The sequence below is a fragment of the Helianthus annuus genome, chromosome 16 (assembly GCF_002127325.2).
Source record: "Helianthus annuus cultivar XRQ/B chromosome 16, HanXRQr2.0-SUNRISE, whole genome shotgun sequence".
Classification (NCBI taxonomy): domain Eukaryota; kingdom Viridiplantae; phylum Streptophyta; class Magnoliopsida; order Asterales; family Asteraceae; genus Helianthus; species Helianthus annuus.
Genome location: NC_035448.2, coordinates 113,373,077 through 113,392,954, shown reverse-complemented (window position 1 = coordinate 113,392,954; position 19,878 = coordinate 113,373,077).

The window sequence follows — 19,878 nt, the reverse complement described above, 5'->3', positions numbered from 1 at the left end:
TAGTACGCTCACTTTGACCGTCCGTCTGTGGATGGTAAGCCGTACTAAAGTTTAGACGCGTGCCCAAAGATTGCTGGAAACTTTTCCAGAAGTGAGATGTGTATCTAGTATCCCTGTCGGAGATAATAGACACAGGTATGCCATGTAAGGCTACAATCTTATCAACATAAAGTTGGGCTAACATATCGGAGCTATACGTCTCCTTGATAGGTAGAAAATGAGCTGATTTAGTCAGCCTATCGACTATGACCCATATTGTATCGTTTCCTTTCTTGGTTTTGGGTAACTTGGTTATGAAGTCCATAGTTACGCATTCCCACTTCCACTCGGGAAGTTCAGGCTGTTGTAGCAAGCCAGACGGCTTTTGGTGCTCGGCTTTGACTTGAGCACAAGTTAAGCACTTCGCTACGTGGGCGGCTATAGACTTTTTCAAGCCTATCCACCAATAATTTGCCTTCAAATCTTGATACATCTTGTCAGCACCAGGATGGACTGAGTATTTGGAACTATGGGCTTCCTGGAGAACAACATCTCGTAGTCCTCCATAAATCGGAACCCATATACGTCCGTTCAGCCTAAGAATCCCATCCTTGCTAAGAGTCAACTGCTCCTCAGTTACTCCTAACTTTTCATTAGGGTAATTAGCTTCCAACACAGCCTCTCGCTGTGCAGCTAATATCTTTTCAATTAAATTGTTCTTGACCTCAATGCTTTTGGCATTGATTCGAATAGGTTTTACCCTTTCTTTTCTGCTCAAGGCATCGGCGACTACATTCGCCTTGCCGGGATGGTACCTGATCTCGCAATCATAGTCATTCAAGGTTTCCATCCAACGACGTTGCCTCATGTTTAACTCTTTCTGGTTGAACAGGTGCTGGAGGATTTTGTGATCAGAATAAATCACGAACTTAATACCATAAAGGTAATGCCTCCACAACTTCAGTGCAAATACAACGGCACCCAACTCCAAATCATGGGTGGTGTAATTCTTTTCGTGCACCTTTAATTGCCTTGAAGCATAGGAAATCACCTTGCCCTTCTGCATAAGCACACATCCCATGCCCGTGTGTGATGCATCGCAGTAAACTACGAATTCTTCTGTACCCTCAGGTAAGGTCAACACAGGTGCGTTGCTCAGCTTTTGCTTCAGGATTTCGAAGGACTCTTGCTGCCTTGGGCCCCAAATAAACTTTTCTTTCTTCTTGGTTAGGGAAGTCAAGGGCGCAGCAATCCTCGAAAAATTTTCAATAAACCTCCGGTAGTATCCTGCTAACCCCAGGAAACTACGGATTTCGGTAGGCGTCTTTGGCTCTTGCCAGTTCATGACTGCCTCTACCTTAGCGGGATCCACTTGGATACCACGCTCACTCACAACGTGACCTAAAAACTGAACCTCTCGTAGCCAGAATTCACATTTCGAGAATTTGGCGTAGAGTTTCTCACGCTGTAGTAATTCGAGAATGCAACGGAGGTGCTTCTCGTGGTCAGCTTGGTTTTTGGAATATATAAGGATATCGTCGATGAAGACTATGACAAATTTGTCCAAATACGGCTTGCAGACGCGATTCATGAGATCCATGAACGCAGCCGGTGCATTTATGAGCCCAAAAGGCATCACTAGGAACTCGTAATGACCATAGCGAGTCCTAAATGCTGTCTTATGTACATCTTCATCTCTGACCCTTAGCTGATGATAACCCGACCTCAAGTCGATCTTCGAGAAATAGCTTGCTCCTTGCAGCTGATCGAACAGATCGTCAATCCGTGGCAAAGGATATCTATTCTTTATGGTAACTTTGTTCAGCTCACGGTAATCAATGCACAACCGCATTGATCCGTCCTTCTTCTTTACAAACAGGACAGGAGCTCCCCAGGGAGATGAACTAGGTCTGATAAAACCTTTCGCCAGCAGTTCATCTAACTGGGTCCTCAGTTCTTTCATTTCCGTCGGAGCTAATCTGTAAGGTGCTCTTGCTATCGGAGCCGCTCCAGGAATGATGTCTATTCTGAACTCCACTTGTCTATCTGGTGGCAAACCAGGTAGTTATTCGGGAAAAACCTCGGGATATTCAGAAATGACAGGAAGATCCTCGATCTTCGGCTTAGGTTCTTCTATTATCACCTGAGCCATGTAAATTACACAGCCTCTGTTCAAACACCTTGAAGCTTTCAGCATAGATACGTCTTCGGGCAACCCGTACTGCGTATCTCCTCGAATGGTAAGCGATTCACCACTCGGAGTCTTTAGCACTATATGCCTCTTGCCGCAAATGATTTGGGCCTGATTACGGGATAACCAGTCCATGCCTAGCACAATGTCAAAACCCGCTAATTTGAAGGGAAGTAGAGATAAAGGAAAAGAATGGTTCCTAATGGACATTTCACATCCTTCTAGAACAGTTGAGACGGTTTCTATCGTGCCGTCCGCTAACTCTACTTCGTATTTCGCATCAAGGGTTTTGATAGGCATATTTAGTAGTTGGCAAAATTTCTGGTCTACAAAGGATTTATCAGCGCCAGAATTGAATAGTACTCTTGCAAATATATTATTTACGAGGAAAGTACCTGTAAGCACATTGTCGTTCTGGACCGCTTCCTTTGCATCCATGCGAAAAACTCTCGCATTTGACTTCTTTGTCTCTTCCGCCTTCTTGGCATACTTTGGGCAGTTACTCTTGATGTGCCCTTTTTCATTACAACCATAGCAGGTTGCATCCTTGATTTTCTTGCACTCCACAGTCTTATGATCCTTGGACTTGCATAGTCCACAGGAAGGAGTCTTTGATTGCGACTGTGAGTTTGATGCAAATCTGCATTTCCCAGAGTGGGGTTTCTTGCAGATCTTGCAGTTGGGCCTTTCACCAGTTTGCCCATCCTTCTTTGCCTCCGACCCTCTTTTGCCTTCACCGTTTCCACGGTGCTTCTTCCCTGATCTTCGTGAGGTATCATCCTCACGTTTTCTCTTCTCGGACTCCTTGTTCCTTAGTGTCCTCAGACGAACAGCGTCTAAGGTGAGAGACAAGGAGAGGTCAGTAACTGACCTGAAGGTCGTCGGCCGAGAGGCCTTTACACTCGCCTTTATTGCGGGCTCCAAGCCCCCAATAAAACGGGCGATTCTTCGAGGTTCTGGTGTCACAAGGCATGGGACTAGACGAGACATGGTATTGAAACTCGTCAAATATGCCTGGCAGTCCAGGTTCGTCATCACCAATGACACAAAGTCAGCCTCGATCTTCTCAACTTCATGCTGAGGGCAGTAGTTTTCTTTAATGAGAGCAATAAATTCCTCCCATGTCATTTTGTACAAAGCAGACTTACCAGATGCCTGCACCAACGCCCTCCACCATGCCAGGGCCTCGCCCTTGAATGACTGTGACACATACTTCACCACATCCCTCGCTGCACACCCGCTGATGTCCACTATAGTGTCCATCTCATCTAGCCAGGTGATACAATCAACAACACCTTTCTCCCCTGTAAATTCCCGGGGCTTACAAGATACAAAGTATTTGTAAGTGCAACCCTTAGCATTTGATGCATCAGTATATTCTCTATCGCGATGAACGCTGTTCTCAGTGGACGAGTGTTTGTCGTCATCTTTCTTGGGTTCAGAGGGTGGTTTGGAGTGTGTCTTTGGTTTAGAGTGTGGTTTTGACACGGTTCTGCCTTGGGACTCAATATATTGACGATCAAGAGCTGCCTGAACAGCATTGTCAATCAGAGCCTTCAGTTGTGCGCCTGTCAAATGTACTGGCGTATTGTCGTATTCATCATCATTAGTATGGCTATTCTCTCCGTTGGGATCCGCCATTGTAACTTGAATCTGTTACAGAAGATAACAAAATTTTATTCAGGAGATTATTATATAATTGTTGTTTATGACAAGTTGTCAACCATGGTACAGAGACCATATTTGGTTAACTTATTACTTCATTACATACTAGGATTTGAATATATCCTATTTCAGCTATATAAATAGTATTGGCGGCATAAAGCCTAATCATGATGATAATATTAGCCGAGATTTCAGAGAATCAAAGGCATAGAGAATTGAACCGTAGTTCTTTTATCTCTTTCTGACAGGGAGTCATAGACCACCACTGCCTTTTGTCGTTATAAGACAATTAATACGGCCCATAGGCACTACACCTCTAATGGATGTTTTAATATGGTTGGCCCGTAGGCACTACATCTCTGATGGATGTTTTAATAATACTGGCCCGTAGGCACTACATCACTAATGGATGTTTTAATAATACTGGCCCGTAGGCATTACATCACTAATGGATGTTTTACTAATACTGGCCCGTAGGCATTACATCACTAATGGATGTTTTAATAATATTGATCACCTTCATTGGTGATTTAACCCACGATTTGTAAATCATTTAGTTGGGTTTTGAAATCCTTAAAGGATTATTGTATAAGAATGACGTGTGTGATTTTAACGAATCACATCTGCCATGATTGTTAACATGCGTACAGAGGTTAACAGGGAATCAGAATCTTTTCAATTAGGTCGTACCATCTTGACTGGATCTTAAAAGACACCAAGCTAGGTTTCACCTTTTAATATTCTTTATCTAGGCAGATCAATATAAAAGGATTGGTTTTGATTTATTTTATACATATTAAAACAAAACTCATAACATACATTCCATAATCCCAAATACAATTACATATTGCCCAAACGGGTCTTTCAAATAGTACATACCTCCATAGAGGTTTTAAAATAAGTGACAAGTCCACGCAGGGACTAATGCAAGATAGGTGTCCATGTAAGGACTAAAAGAGAAGTCCACGTAGGGACTGAAATACGATAAGTGTCCACGCAGGGACTTATTTCAAAATAGAGATTACATTAGTACAACTATTAAGGGCTAATGGTCACGTTTCTTCTTTTTGCCCTTTAGTAGGTTAGCCAAGCCCTTGAGAAATCCTCGGTGGCTCTTTTTCTCTTCTTCGAACTCTCTCTCCACACGATCTAGTCGATGGAGTATTTCTTCCTGTTCAGGAGGAGAGAAACGTGGTTGTGGCGCTTGATGCGGAACTGGAGGTCTGGGAGGTATTGGATACCCATGAGCTGAGTAGTCCGGTGGTCCCATGTTTCCATGTGCTCCGTCAGGGTAGCGCGCATTATATCTTGCCGACACCACATATGGGTCGCGCTCATAGCCGTAGTTGTATTGTGCTTGTGACGGTTCGAACGGGTTGTAAGCCGTTGGACCCGTGTAAGCAGGTATGGGTTGGTCATACCCGAATGGTGGCGAATTTTGTGCAGCTGGTGCGGAGTTCGCCTCCTGTATAGGACTTGAAGGTCCTTCTTCTTGTAGTGGCGGATAGTGGCTACTACTAGAATGTCGAGGAGTGCTGAAGTGGATACCCCCTCCTCCTCGTGTAGACATACGAGCATTTGTCCTCCTACGCCTTGGCGGATCAGGTATTATTGGTTGCGCCGGTGGCGGAGGCGGTGGCGTAACTGCCTCAAAGCGTGAATCCTCAGAGGGATCCTGTGGATGTCGCGGTTGTTGAGATGTCTGTTGAGGTGGCGTGTAGTACCACTCATGTCGGTCAAACATCGCTTGGAAACTGTCAGGTCCTTGATAGGGCGTGCCATGGAAGGATGACCCATCAGAGACTTCTATCGGATGCGTGGGCGTAGCACGCGCAGGTTCAGTTGGATCAGTATCTTCATCCATATGGTCCTCGGAGAAGTGATCTTGTGGCCCTAGTGGAACAAAGCCTGAAGGTTCCTGTATGTAGTCAGCCGGATTAAACTGACCTATGTAGTATGGAGTAGGGTCGTCATAATTCCAGGTCGATACCGAACGTTGTAGAGGTATGAAGGAAGGCTGTGGGTTGTTGGGATCATTCTCTGAGTTTGGCCCAAAGGAGTGCCGGTAGGATGGCGTCGAGCTGTGCGAGGTGGAATGCCTCGCGGGTTCGTAAAGATCTCTTCGTCGTTGTGGTTCTTCGCTCCGTGTCATCGAAGGATGTCTTGTACCGGATGGTCCAGCTTCGTTATCGTGATGTGTCACGACTTCTCCTCTGCCTCTTCTTCCCCTTCCTCTTCCTCGGAATATAACAGGTGGCATTTTCCTGCTTAATAAAACTTTAAATACGAATAATAAAAGAAAAGACAAAATTGGAATAACAATTCGAATTTGTCCTAAGTTCTTGTCTAGACTCAAGTATGTGCAATTGTGTCATTGAGATTAAACACAATAGGATAGTGTTTAATTCACTCAATGTTGGCTCTGATACCAACCTGTCACACCCCGATTTCCACGTGTCTCACCGGTGGGCCCGGTGGGGGATTACCGTGACGATGTTGGCAACAATATAGTCAAACCACACAATTATATAATGCACAGCGGAAGCTTAAGATAAATATATAAACTTCAACCTCTGGTTGTAATATCAAATGTATTACAGAAGTTGAATATATCCACAGCGGATCAAAAAGTAATAAATATTGTTCATTCAGATGCAGCATCGAGTTTGCGAGACTATGTATGATGCTTAGGACGCCTATACCAGCCCATTACGTACAGTACATGCATTTAATCTTTTTGGGGAAAATACGTCAGTTTACACTGGTAAATACATTTAACTGACACATTTGAAAATGTTTATTAAAATTGATTTGAATGCACAAGGCACAAACTCTTTTATAACTTGGGAAAATTATAATAAAATCTTGTGAACGTTTTACATGTTCTTTTATGCGTTCAGTAGCCCGGGTCGTGTCGGGTTAAAGATTTATAGACACACCACATTGCGTAAAACCGTAGTATAAAAACCAACGGCTACGTCTTTTAATTTAATGTCGACAATATATACCGGGTGTACGCCTACACCGGGATGTCGATGGTCGTGGCCATTTCGTAAAATGATGCCAAGGATATCCGGGACAACGGTCATTAAACCCCCCAAAGGCTTATAAGAAACAAAACTGTTTAAATAAGCCGATCATATTATTTAATTAACCACCTAAGCGATGGAAGAATACAATGCTCAATCAAGCGGTATTAATATACCGTAACCCAAGCCCATATAGGGGAAATAAGTTAAAGTATTTACCTTTGCAAGTATATTTCCTTAATTTGGATTAAATCACCGATAGCTTTTACTGGGGCTCCTAATCTGGAACGAAGGTTTTAATTAACCTCTTAGAATCCTAACGGGTCGTTAAAATGGCCGTAGCCTAGACCGGTTGGTTCCGATATATATATATATATATAGATATGGTTTAATCGCGCGAAAAGGCGAAAACCGAGAATGGAGTGTGATTCTGACCCAACAAGTTCAGAGACTTGTTTTATATGGGTTTATGGTTCACACTCTGGAATTTGGGGTTCAAATAATATAATTTGACCCGTATCGGCTAAATTATGAAAACTAGTTTCATAAGCCGAACCGTGCGCGCAATAGGCGAAACGGTTAACCATGAGAGTCGTACGCTTATTTCCTAAGTCAATATGCCTTAACGAAGTTGTGGTATCCGTAGGATACCTTCCGTGATGCCCGTAACGAGTTTAAGTTAATATTATGCCCCGTAGGGGCTTTTCGGTCATTTTAAAGACTTTTAAAGAGCTTTTCGAGTTCTACAGGAAATCTGAGTTTCCCGAACAGTTTATAAAGTCTAAAATACTTTATTTATTATTTAAAACCAGTAGCAACTGGAATCGGGTCAAAAGACCTTGTAGAACTCTTGTTTTGGCCGAAAAGGGCATATTCGATATTTACCGAACCGTAGCCATAACCGCAGGTTATGAGCGAGGTAAAAATTATTAAAAATCTTTAAAATTCCCAAAATATTATTTTAATACAGTGGGTAAAAGTTTTGGTGATGAAATCTTGGTTTAGATGGGTGTTATGCTAATTGCGCCGTTAATTACTAAAGTTTACTTTAATTGCGCTATTTTAGCATAACTCTCATTCTAGACCTCGGATTGACGTGAAACTTTAAGGACATGCTTATAATTTAATAAGCAAGGTTCTGGTCCGTTCACGTGTCCGAAATACTCGTTTTAATTTCAAAAGGCCGTTACGGTCAACTTTTAGGCGAATGACGGAAATGCGCAAAAGACTCGGATAACTCATGAACCGATCACAGAGGTTTATACCGACATGTGACCTGGTCCTAAGAGAGTCCTAAGGTATATCTATACCTCACTAAAACGGGTCAGAACTGAAGTCAAAGCAAAAGTCAAACTTTTGCGACATTCGGCTCCAAACCGGGTCAATATAGCAAATGATCGATTAATATCATGTTTTATAAGTGTCAAAACAGGTTTCATAACATATACATTACAGATTATGCATAAATCGCTAAAATAGCTTTCTGTTGACTTTTTAACCGCACGTTTGACTCGATATTTGACATAGTTAGAGTGGTGATCAGGGGAACCCTTTTAGAGGTTTATTACCCACATAATTACCTACTCAAAACTACTTTTGATCCGTCATAAGACTGATCCATTACTGAGTTATTTTAAAGTCAAACCGTATTTACGACGGTTTGGTTTTTAGCCATTTACTAAGGAAATGTGAAACCACAAAGGGTTAAATCACTTACAGAAGTTGAGGGAAGACTTAAGAACTCAGAGGGATGCTTGAGAGCTTCTTAGAATGACCAGATAGTGTGTTTTGTGTTGTGTGAATGTTATGAGCCAAACTTGGCTATTTATAGTGAAACTAAGCCCTCAAGATCATCACAACTCAGCCTACATTTGATCATGGATCATGGGCAGGTGTCCCTAAGGGGTATGGGTCGAGTAGGGGGCACCCATGCCTCATTGATTGATTGTTTGGTCGTTCATAAGCTCCAAAAGGCATGTAGTTACTAACATTCTGCATCTGGGCGCTTTACGCGACCCGCATGGAAGTCCCATGCTTGTTTAACGCGGGTCGCCTGATATTCAAATATCAGGCGCGTATTTTAGGAGGCTCGCGACCCGCCTACACTTAGGCCATTACTTAACGCGGGTCGCGAGAGGCTTATTTTTCAGATTTTTAAAATCCTTTGTAATGATTATCAGAATCTGGTAATTAATAACGAAATCTTTCGTAATGATTTACCTGACCTTTCGGGTTTGAAGGGGTAACTTTGCGGTTTGGCCCTCGGTTATTTACCGATAGGGGCCTCGTGTTATTTACCCGCATTATTAAGTCCCCAGTTAGTTTATTAATTATTTGGAAAGCCTTAACTTTCACTGTTGACGCTTTTAACCCTTCTCATACGAATTTGAGTATGACTCTCTCGTTTTAAGGCGGAACTTCGTGGAATTTATACAGTATATTCTAGTGAGCGTATAATACTGTTACGAAGCCTTGGGAACGTTAAAGGGTCACTCAGAGGTATAATTAAACATGTTGGCACAGTTAACCCCTGTAGCTCGTAATCTCTCACTTTCTTCCGCGTTTCGCTTCCGTATGATCTATGATTTATTCGTTTGAAGGTACAAGCGTTATTTAGGGTTACTATTCAGTATATTTACCCTTGTTGACATTTATAACCCTCGAATTTATATACTTTCAAGGTTTGTCAAAATTAGTCCTTTATTTCATATCAATGCCACGTGTAAACTAATGACACATGTTAACACATTATTGGACGCAAAAATTCGAGGTGGACACGTGTTATTCATTGAGAGTATCTTATATTAACACATTATTGGACGCAACAATTTTATAATCTATACTATATAATAAAATAAACCAATAAGTGGACACGTGTTATTCATTGAGAGTATCTTATATTAATTAATTAAATATATAAAACAAGAAATTTATGTGTTTGTTTAAATTTTAAAAGGATTATCTTAGAATCTGTTTTTAAGTAAAATAAATTTACGTCATATCCATTTATATTAGATGTTTTTGTTACTTTTTTCAAGAGATAATTGTATCTAATAATAAAAGATGATTTTGCTTTTCATTTATTTTTTGTTACCTTTTTCAAGAGATAATTACATTTAATAAAAAATAATATATCATTATCACTATAAATACAAATTAAGTTATGAATTATAATATTTCTATCTTTCTATACTAATAAATAAAAATCTTTTTTTGACACGTGTCACTTCGTGGTGCTTTCTCACCTTATTTTCCTATTTATCTCTCATATTAAATAAAATAATAATTTTAAACAAAAATATTAGATAAGAATAAATATTTAGATAAGGATAATAATTTGTTTTTATTTTGATCATATTAAGCAATAATAATAAGAGCAAAATTACGATTTTGGCCCCTATGGTTATATCACTTTTACCCTTTTAGTCCAAAAAAGAATTTATTAACATGTGAGCCCCCAACGTCTTTTTTTCTAACCCTTTGGCCCCAAGCGTCTTTTTTCCTAACCCTTTTGGCTCCTAACATTTAATGGATGAGGTTAAGAATAAATATTAAATAAAATAATAATTTAAAACAAAAATATTAGATAAGAATAAATATTTAGATAAAGAAGTTAATTTGTTTTTATTTTGATCATATTAAGTAATAATAATAAGAGTAAATTATGATTTTGGCCCCTGTGGTTATATCACTTTTACCCTTTTAGTCCAATAAAGAATTTTTTAACATGTGAGCCCCCAACGTCTTTTTTTCTAACCCTTTTGACCCCTAATACTAACCTCATCCATTAAATGTTGGAGCCAAAAGAGTTAGGAAAAAAAACGCTTGGGGCCAAAAGGGTAAGAAAAAAAGACGTTGGGGTCTCAGATGTTAAAAAATTCTTTTTTTGGGCTAATAATAATAATAGTAATAGTAATAGTAATAATAGTAATAATAGTAATAATAGTAATAATAATAATAATAATAATAATAATAATAATAATAATAATAATAATAATTTTAAACAAAAAGTTAGGTAAGAATACAAACATTTATTTTTATTATGATCATATTAAATAATAATCATAATTTTAAACAAAAAATTAATTAAGAATACATATTTAACAAAGTAAAATGTTATAATAATTAAATAGTACATTAAAGTTCATTTTTAAAAGATAAATCTTGACTATTTATTATGTAAAATTATATTTATGCAACCCGTGTAATACACGAGGTTTTAACCTAGTATAAAATATAAACAAACAATAACCGAATAACCAAAAAGAACAAATTTACAATATAAAATATAAACATACAATACTTTTTTTTGAACGGCAAAGATTACATAAATACTCCTCCTAAATTACATCAATTCTACCCTATGCCAGGATTTGAACCCTGGACTCTCCCCAAGAGGCACAAAGCCTCTACCACCCCATCAAAGTGGTGATGGCATAAACATACAATACTATTATTATATTATATATATACTATTAACGAAGGGCCATGAATAGAAACTTTATTTTTATAAAAATATGTAGCTTTTTATTATTATTTTTAATATTTTAACAGTTTATTATTATATTTACTTTTACTAACATATTTTTATTTTTTTTCTTTTTTCTAAACCATATATTTCCTTTATCATTTTTTAATAATTATTTTTCATTTTTTAGAATATATATTAATTTATCAATTAATTTGATACTTTTTTAATAAATTACGTGTATAACTTTTTTCTAAAAACTTAAGTACGTAGTTGTGCTTGATTATTTCCCTCGACATTTCGTTATAAGTTTTGTTAAAAGCGAAGTTGTACTCAAAATAAAGTATTTATTTTGTATCATAAAACGGTACGATGATATACTAAACCGTTCTAATGGTTTGGCTTTCTAAACAACATGCTTTATATTCAAAACACGCTTTATATTCAAAACACGTACGTGTTACATTATCATTTGCTTGGTTTCGCCGCAACGCGCGACGTAAAAAAAAGCTAGTTTGTTTATGAGAAGTAATAGGTGTTATTCAAAGCATTTTCACTTATAAAACCCTTAAAAAGACCGAATCCGAAATTTAACGAGCTCAAAATTTAACAATTTAAGGAAAATTCATATATCAACTAAAATATATGTCATCTAATCATGCACGATAAATATATTTGTTAAAACTAGCTGAGCTTAATTATAAGTAGACCATTATTTAAAAGTCTTAAGATATAAAGAGGATCAAATATAAAGTGAGTTTTTGCTTATAAAGTGTGAGAAATATTTTGCACTTTTAATCAAAATAATTTGGTGGTTAAGATTGATTTAAAAGTTATTAATGGCTGGAAGGTTAAAATAAGGAATTTGCCATTGTGTTGACTTTTTTTTCTTTAAATACTAACTAGAGTTTGTTTTTTAAACTCAACATACTTAATAAATCGAAATAAATTTTATTCCATAAAAACATCAATTTTGTTTATGTTGTTTCAAAAAAATGACATTTTTAAGAAAGTTTGATGCAGTATGCAAAAATTGTGCAACTCTAAGATTTTGGGCATGCTGTTTTTACCAATTTTGTTCACAATATAACTTTGTTTACAATTACAAATTAGTTTTTTTACCCGCCGTGCGTTCTGGCGGCGCCATACGCAACATGATAACGTATAGACTACAATAGACCAAACTCGTTTCCGAACTAAATTTACGCCGAAACATACGCTAACTCAAATTTATACCGTTGAATCAAGACGTATTACATTTGACCCAATTTGTTTCCAAACAAAATTTACATTAAAACGTAGCCCAACTTAAAACGTACATAAAAAGAACACATTTATAATTGACCCCGTCTCGTTTTCAAACAAAAATACGTTAAAGTGTAAATGAACTCAAATTTATGTCAAGGGTTTGAGGGTTAAAGAAAAGTTAGAAAGTATGAGGGTCTTTTTGGCAAGTTAGAAAGTAGAGGGGTTATTTTTGTCAAGTTAGAAAGTTATTTTTGCCAATTTAAAAGGTTGAGATGTGAATTTTGTCAAACAAAACTTGATGGGTGAACGACTAAACGGTGATTTCAAAGAAAAAACAAACGTTCATCAGCTTTGTCATTTTGCAATTTGTGAACAAAAGTAATATAACACAGTGCATGGTCGGCCTCACCCACCGACTTTGTTTCCAAACAAAATTTACATTAAAACGTAGCCCAACTTAAAACGTACATAAAAAGAACACATTTATAATTGACCCCGTCTCGTTTTCAAACACAAATACGTTAAAGTGTAAACGAACTCAAATTTATGTCAAGGGTTTGAGGGTTAAAGAAAAGTTAGAAAGTATGAGGGTCTTTTTGGCAAGTTAGAAAGTAGAGGGGTTATTTTTGTCAAGTTAGAAAGTTATTTTTGCCAATTTAAAAGGTTGAGATGTGAATTTTATCAAACAAAACTTGATGGGTGAACGACTAAACGGTGATTTCAAAGAAAAAACAAACGTTGATCAGCTTTGTCATTTTGCAATTTGTGAACAAAAGTAATATAACACAGTGCATGGTCGGCCTCACCCACCGACCATGCATTTTAAGGTTATATACAATACAATGTGCACCGTTCAACTTTACCATTCTAAAAAATTATACGGTATAACATCACACTTATATTATTATATACATTGATGCATAATGCGTGCATAAATAAACGTAAATACCCTCTCACCTATATAACCAATAATGTATATGGTTCAAACACTTTTTTAAGCCAAAGCCCACCTTTAAGAGAAACCATCCTCGCTTTTAACGCCTCGTTTGCGGTATATATATATATATATATATATATATATATATATATATATATATATATATATATATATATATATATATATATATATATATATATATATATATATATATATATATATATATATATATATATATATAGGGTAAGGTTTATGCGAGAATCACCTTTATTGCGAGAACCGCGAGAACCAATGTGAACACAAGCTAAAATAGCTAAAAAAACCTAAAAAAAACCTAACCCCCACCCCCACCCCCCAAAAACCTAAACCCCCCCACCCCCCCCCCCAAAAAAAAACCTAACCCCCCCCCCCCAAAAAAAACCTAAACCCCCCCCCCCACAAGCTAAATGCTAAAAACTAAAACCCTCAAAAAACCTAACCCCCCCCCCCCACCCCCAAAAAAACCTAAACCCCCTCCCCCACCCTCCAAAAACCTAAACCCCCCCACCCCCCAAGCTAAAATGCTAAAAACTAAACCCCCCAAAAAACCTAAAAAATCTAAAAAAATCAAAAAAAAATCTAAATTTTTTTTTTATTTTTTTACTATTTTTTATGTTCAAATCGCTACTTTTAATAGCAAAAAAAAAAAATTTTTTTTTAAAAAAAAAATTTTTTTTGGATACTAAAAGTAGCGATTTTTATATAAAAAATAGTAAAAAAATAAAAAAAATTTTTTTTGGGTGTGTTTTAGATTTTTTTAGGTATTACTGTTTGTGTTCACACTGGTTCTCGTGGTTCTCGCAATAAAGGGTGGTTCCTAACGGATCTTTGTCCTATATATATATATATATATATATATATATATATATATATATATATATAGGAGAGAGTTTAAATGAGAACGCTAAATATTGTGAGAACTGTGAGAACAAATAAAAAAATCGCGAGAACTTGGTCAAAAACAATTCAAATTAAAATTTTTTTCTACACTCATTATTGTTATTCGAATACAATGTTAGAAATTTAATTTACACGTTTAAATTTACGTGAATTCGTAAATAAAGAAAATTTACACATGTGTAACTTTGCCATTTACACATGTGTAAATCTGTTATATTTACACATGTGTAAAAAATCTAAAAAGAATGATTTTGAAAGGAGAAATGAATTATTTGATGTTGTAAATTCTTTTTTTGATGTTGTGTCTTAATTACGATGAGGTTTGTATTAAAAAAATGGTTTTGATTGGTTTATTTGTTCGTTCTCAAGGTTCTCGCAATATTTAGCGTTCTCAAGATAACCCTCCCCTATATATATATATATATATATATATATATATATATATATATATATATATATATATAGAGTGGGGATCCTACGGAAAGTGTGTTTTTCCTAAAAAGTGTAAAAAGTCATAAAACACAATAATTTCAGGCATAAAACACACCTAAAACTCACAAATAAAAGAATGAATATTACTAAAACACCATATTCAAACTCTAATAGTCCATAAAAACTTCAAACACACCATCGTAGAACTATGAATATAAAACACACAATGCTAAACAACATAAAACACAATAATATTTGTCATTCCACAATCAGAGCCTTAACATCTAAAACACAACACAAAACCCACATACATGATGTTTTAGTAATCTTCATCATATTATTTGTGGGTTTTTGGTGTGTTTTATAGTTGATATTATGGTGTTTTATGACTTTTTACACTTTTTAGGAAATTTGGACTTTCTGGCCAACTCTTATATTATATATATATATATATATATATATATAGAGAGAGAGAGAGAGAGTGGGGATCCTACGGAAAGTGTGTTTTTCCTAAAAAGTGTAAAAAGTCATAAAACACAATAATTTCAGGCGTAAAACACACCTAAAACTCACAAATAATAGAATGAATATTACTAAAACACCATATTCAAACTCTAATAGTCCATAAAAACTTCAAACACACCATCGTAGAACTATGAATATAAAACACACAATGCTAAACAACATAAAACATAATAATATTTATCATTCCACAATCAGAGCCTTAACATCTAAAACACAACACAAAACCCACATACATGATGTTTTAGTAATCTTCATCATATTATTTGTGGGTTTTTGGTGTGTTTTATGGTTGACATTATGGTGTTTTATGACTTTTTACACTTTTTAGGAAATTTGGACTTTCTGGCCAACTCCTGTCATATATATATATATATATATATATATATATATATATATATATATATATATATATATATATATATATATATATATATATATATATATATATATATATATATATATATATATATATATATATATATATATATATATATATATTATGTGTGTGTGTGGGGGGGGGCTTAGGGGTAAAAGTGAAATTTCACTAATTTTAACGTTATTTTACTAATTTCGTAAAAATAACGTTAAAAACGACAGACAGTTAATCATGGATCATGTGGTGACGTTGATAGCCGAAAGACAAAATGGTACACTCTCTAATTGGCCTTTGTCCCGATTGTTGAGTGTTATGTACCTTATGTCCAAGGCTTGATGCAAAACTACTATCGAGTCGGAGGTCTCACTAGAAGCAGTCTCTCTATTTCACTGGAGTAGAGATAAAATTGTCTATATCTTACTCTTCTCAAATCATATCTTAGTTTTGATATTGTTGGGATTTACCAAGTACGATGATTATGACGACATTTGTATTTTTAACAAAAATAGTCAACAAATTGTAACCCCCAAAGTATAAGATATTTCCTACATATACAAAATGAAGTGAGGGGAATAGTGCAACGCAGCTGCGTGGCACTTCCTTATTCGACCACCCGTTTTGCATGACACTTCCCTATTCGACCACCTGTTTTATTATTTTATATCCGTTTTAAAATTACGGGTTCATCCTTAATTTAAAATAAAATTATGTTTTCGCCCCCACTTCAAAATAAAATTACGCTTTTGTCCCTCGCTCAAAATTACGATTTTGCCCTCGTAAAAAATTATGATTTTATCCCCAGATTACAATTACAGTTTTGGCCCCAGTTCAAAAAATTTTTTTTGCTTTTGCCCCAAACTAAAAATGACGATTTCGTATTTTCGCCCCTTTCAAAAATTATGATTTCGCCTTAAGTTTAAAATTATGTTTTTGACTGGTTCAAAATAAAAGTATGTTTTTGCCCCCCAATTCAAATCGATTTTGCCCTCATTTCAAAATTTTGATTTTGCCCGAGTTCAAATTAAAAATATAGTTTTGTCCTCATCTTAAAATTACGATTTTATCCTTAATGCATAATTATATTACGATTTTGCCTCTGGTTCAAATTTATAGTATTGCCATCACTTTAACTTTTGGCAAATTACGATTTTACCCAAGTCAACAAATACAACTTTGCCCTCGGTTCAAATTACAGTATTGCTATCGTTTTAGTTTTTTTTATCAAAACTATAAAAGTGTTTTTTTAATCGGTTGACTGGATTAAATTTTTTCCATGTCAAGGAGTTGCCTAATACTCGCTCATTAATCCTGACAAACTACAGTTTTGTCCTGAGCTCAGAACTACGGTCTTGTCATCGTTTTAGTTTTTTTTCCTAACAAAACTATAATAGTGTTTTTTTTTAATTGATTGAGAATTATTCGGCCATCGCCCCGCAACGCGGGAGGGGCATCAACTAGTTATTATACATTTAGAACTTGAGGGAATAGTGCCAGGCAGCTTGCCTGGCACTTCCTTATTGGACCAATCATTTTTAATTTAATTTTATTCCTAATTTAAAATTACGCTTTCGTCATTTGTTTAAAATCACGTTTTTGCCCCCAGCTCAAAATAAAATTATACTTTTGCCCCTAACTTAAAATTACGCTTTTGCCCTCGGTTCAAAAACTCATTTTTAATTTTGTTCCCAGTTTAAAATTACGGTTTCGCCCTCCGTTTAAAATTACGTTTTTGCCCCCAGTTCAAAATTTGCCTAGCCCTTCCATATTAGACCAGCCCATTTTTTAATTTAATTTTATTCCCAGTTTAAAATTACGCTTTCGTCCTTTGTTTAAAATTACGTTTTTGTCCCCAGCTCAAAATAAAATTATAATTTTGCCCCCAGCTCCAAATAAAATTATAATTTTGCCGCTAGCTTAAAATTACGCTTTTGCCCTCGGTTCAAAAACTCACTTTTAATTTTGTTCCCAGTTTAAAATTACGGTTTCGCCCTCCTTTTAAAATTACGTTTTTGCCTCCAACTCAAAATAAAATGTTGTTTTTCCTCTAGCTCAAAATTACGATTCTGCCCTCAGCTCAAAATTACACTTTTGCCCACGGTTCAAAAAGAAATTATGTTATTCCCACTAGCTCAAAATTATGATTTTGCTCTCAGTTTAAAATTAAGATATCGCCTTCAGTTCAAAATATAATTACCATTTTGCCCTCTGTACAGACATACATGTTATGAAAGAGAAATATTCAACTATTTGCTCCGCAACGCGGGCAGGGCAAAAACTAGTATATTAATAAAGTAAGTAAATTAACATTAACAAATAAATAAATATTATAAAGAGAAATGAATGATTGACCTATATATATTATTTATATTAATAAAGTAAGTAAATGAACAGTAACAAATAAATAAATATTATAAAGAGAAATGAATGAATAATTATAAAAAATAGAAATGAATGAATAGTATCGGGTACCGGTACTGATATCAAATTTACCAAACTGAGTGTATTTTCGGTATCCGTTCGGCACCGGTATTCATCGGGGTTTACCCTCAAATACCGGTAACGTACCCGTACCGACCGTATCAAGCCGTATTGTACCAGGTTTATTCGGTACCGGTACCCACTTTTGGGGATTTCGATAACGGTATTTTTGGTACCGGTTGGTACCGAGCTCATCAAATCCTGTAGCAACGTAGCAATGCAAGTAATTGCACAATTTAGATTACTTTTCATACACACAGTACGTAAACTGTATTTCGTGTGAATGACGTTTTATATACACAACAATTTATTTTGCTTTATTTTTTGTATTTTACGTAATGAATGAATTGTAGCATGCAAATTAACTTGGATATTTAGATTATTGATGAGCAAATCGTATCAAATCCTGTAATCAACTCCTGTAATCAAATCCTGTAATCAAATCGGTATCGTATCGGTACCAAATTTACTATACCAAATCATTTTCGGTACCAATTTGGTACCCACCTTTTGGCGTTTTCAGAATCGTCACTTTCGGTGCTATATATTAATAAGGGAATTTAATGAACAATAACAAATAAATAAATATTATAAAGAGAAATGAATGAATAATAATAAATAGAAATGAATGAATAGTATCGGGTACCGGTACCGGTATCAAATTTACCAAACTGAGTGTATTTTCGGTATCCGTTCGGCACCGGTATTCATCGGGTTTTACCCTCAAATACCGGTGTCGTACCCGTACCAACCGTATCAAGCCGTATTGTACCAGGTTTATTCGGTACCGGCACCCACTTTTGGGGATTTCTGTAACGGTATTTTCGGTACCGGTTGGTACCGAGCTCATCAAATCCTGTAGCAACGTAGCAATGCAAGTAATTGCACAATTTAGATTATTTTTCATACACACAGTACGTAAACTGTATTTCGTGTGAATGACGTTTTATATACACAACAATTTATTTTGCTTTATTTTTTGTATTTTACGTAATGAATGAATTGTAGCATGCAAATTAACTTGGATATTTAGATTATTGATGATCAAATCGTATCAAATCCTGTAATCAAATCCTGTAATCAAATCGGTATCGTATCGGTACCAAATTTACTATACCAAATCATTTTCGGTACCAATTTGGTACCCACCTTTTGGCGTTTTCAGAATCGTCACTTTCGGTGCTATATATTAATAAGGGAATTTAATGAACAATAACAAATAAATAAATATTATAAAGAGAAATGAATGAATAATAATAAATAGAAATGAATGAATAGTATCGGGTACCGGTACCGGTATCAAATTTACCAAACTGAGTGTATTTTCGGTATCCGTTCGGCACCGGTATTCATCGGGTTTTACCCTCAAATACCGGTGTCGTACCCGTACCAACCGTATCAAGCCGTATTGTACCAGGTTTATTCGGTACCGGCACCCACTTTTGGGGATTTCTGTAACGGTATTTTCGGTACCGGTTGGTACCGAGCTCATCAAATCCTGTAGCAACGTAGCAATGCAAGTAATTGCACAGTTTAGATTACTTTTCATACACACAGTAAGTAAACTGTATTTCGTGTGAATGAGGTTTTATATACACAACAATTTATTTT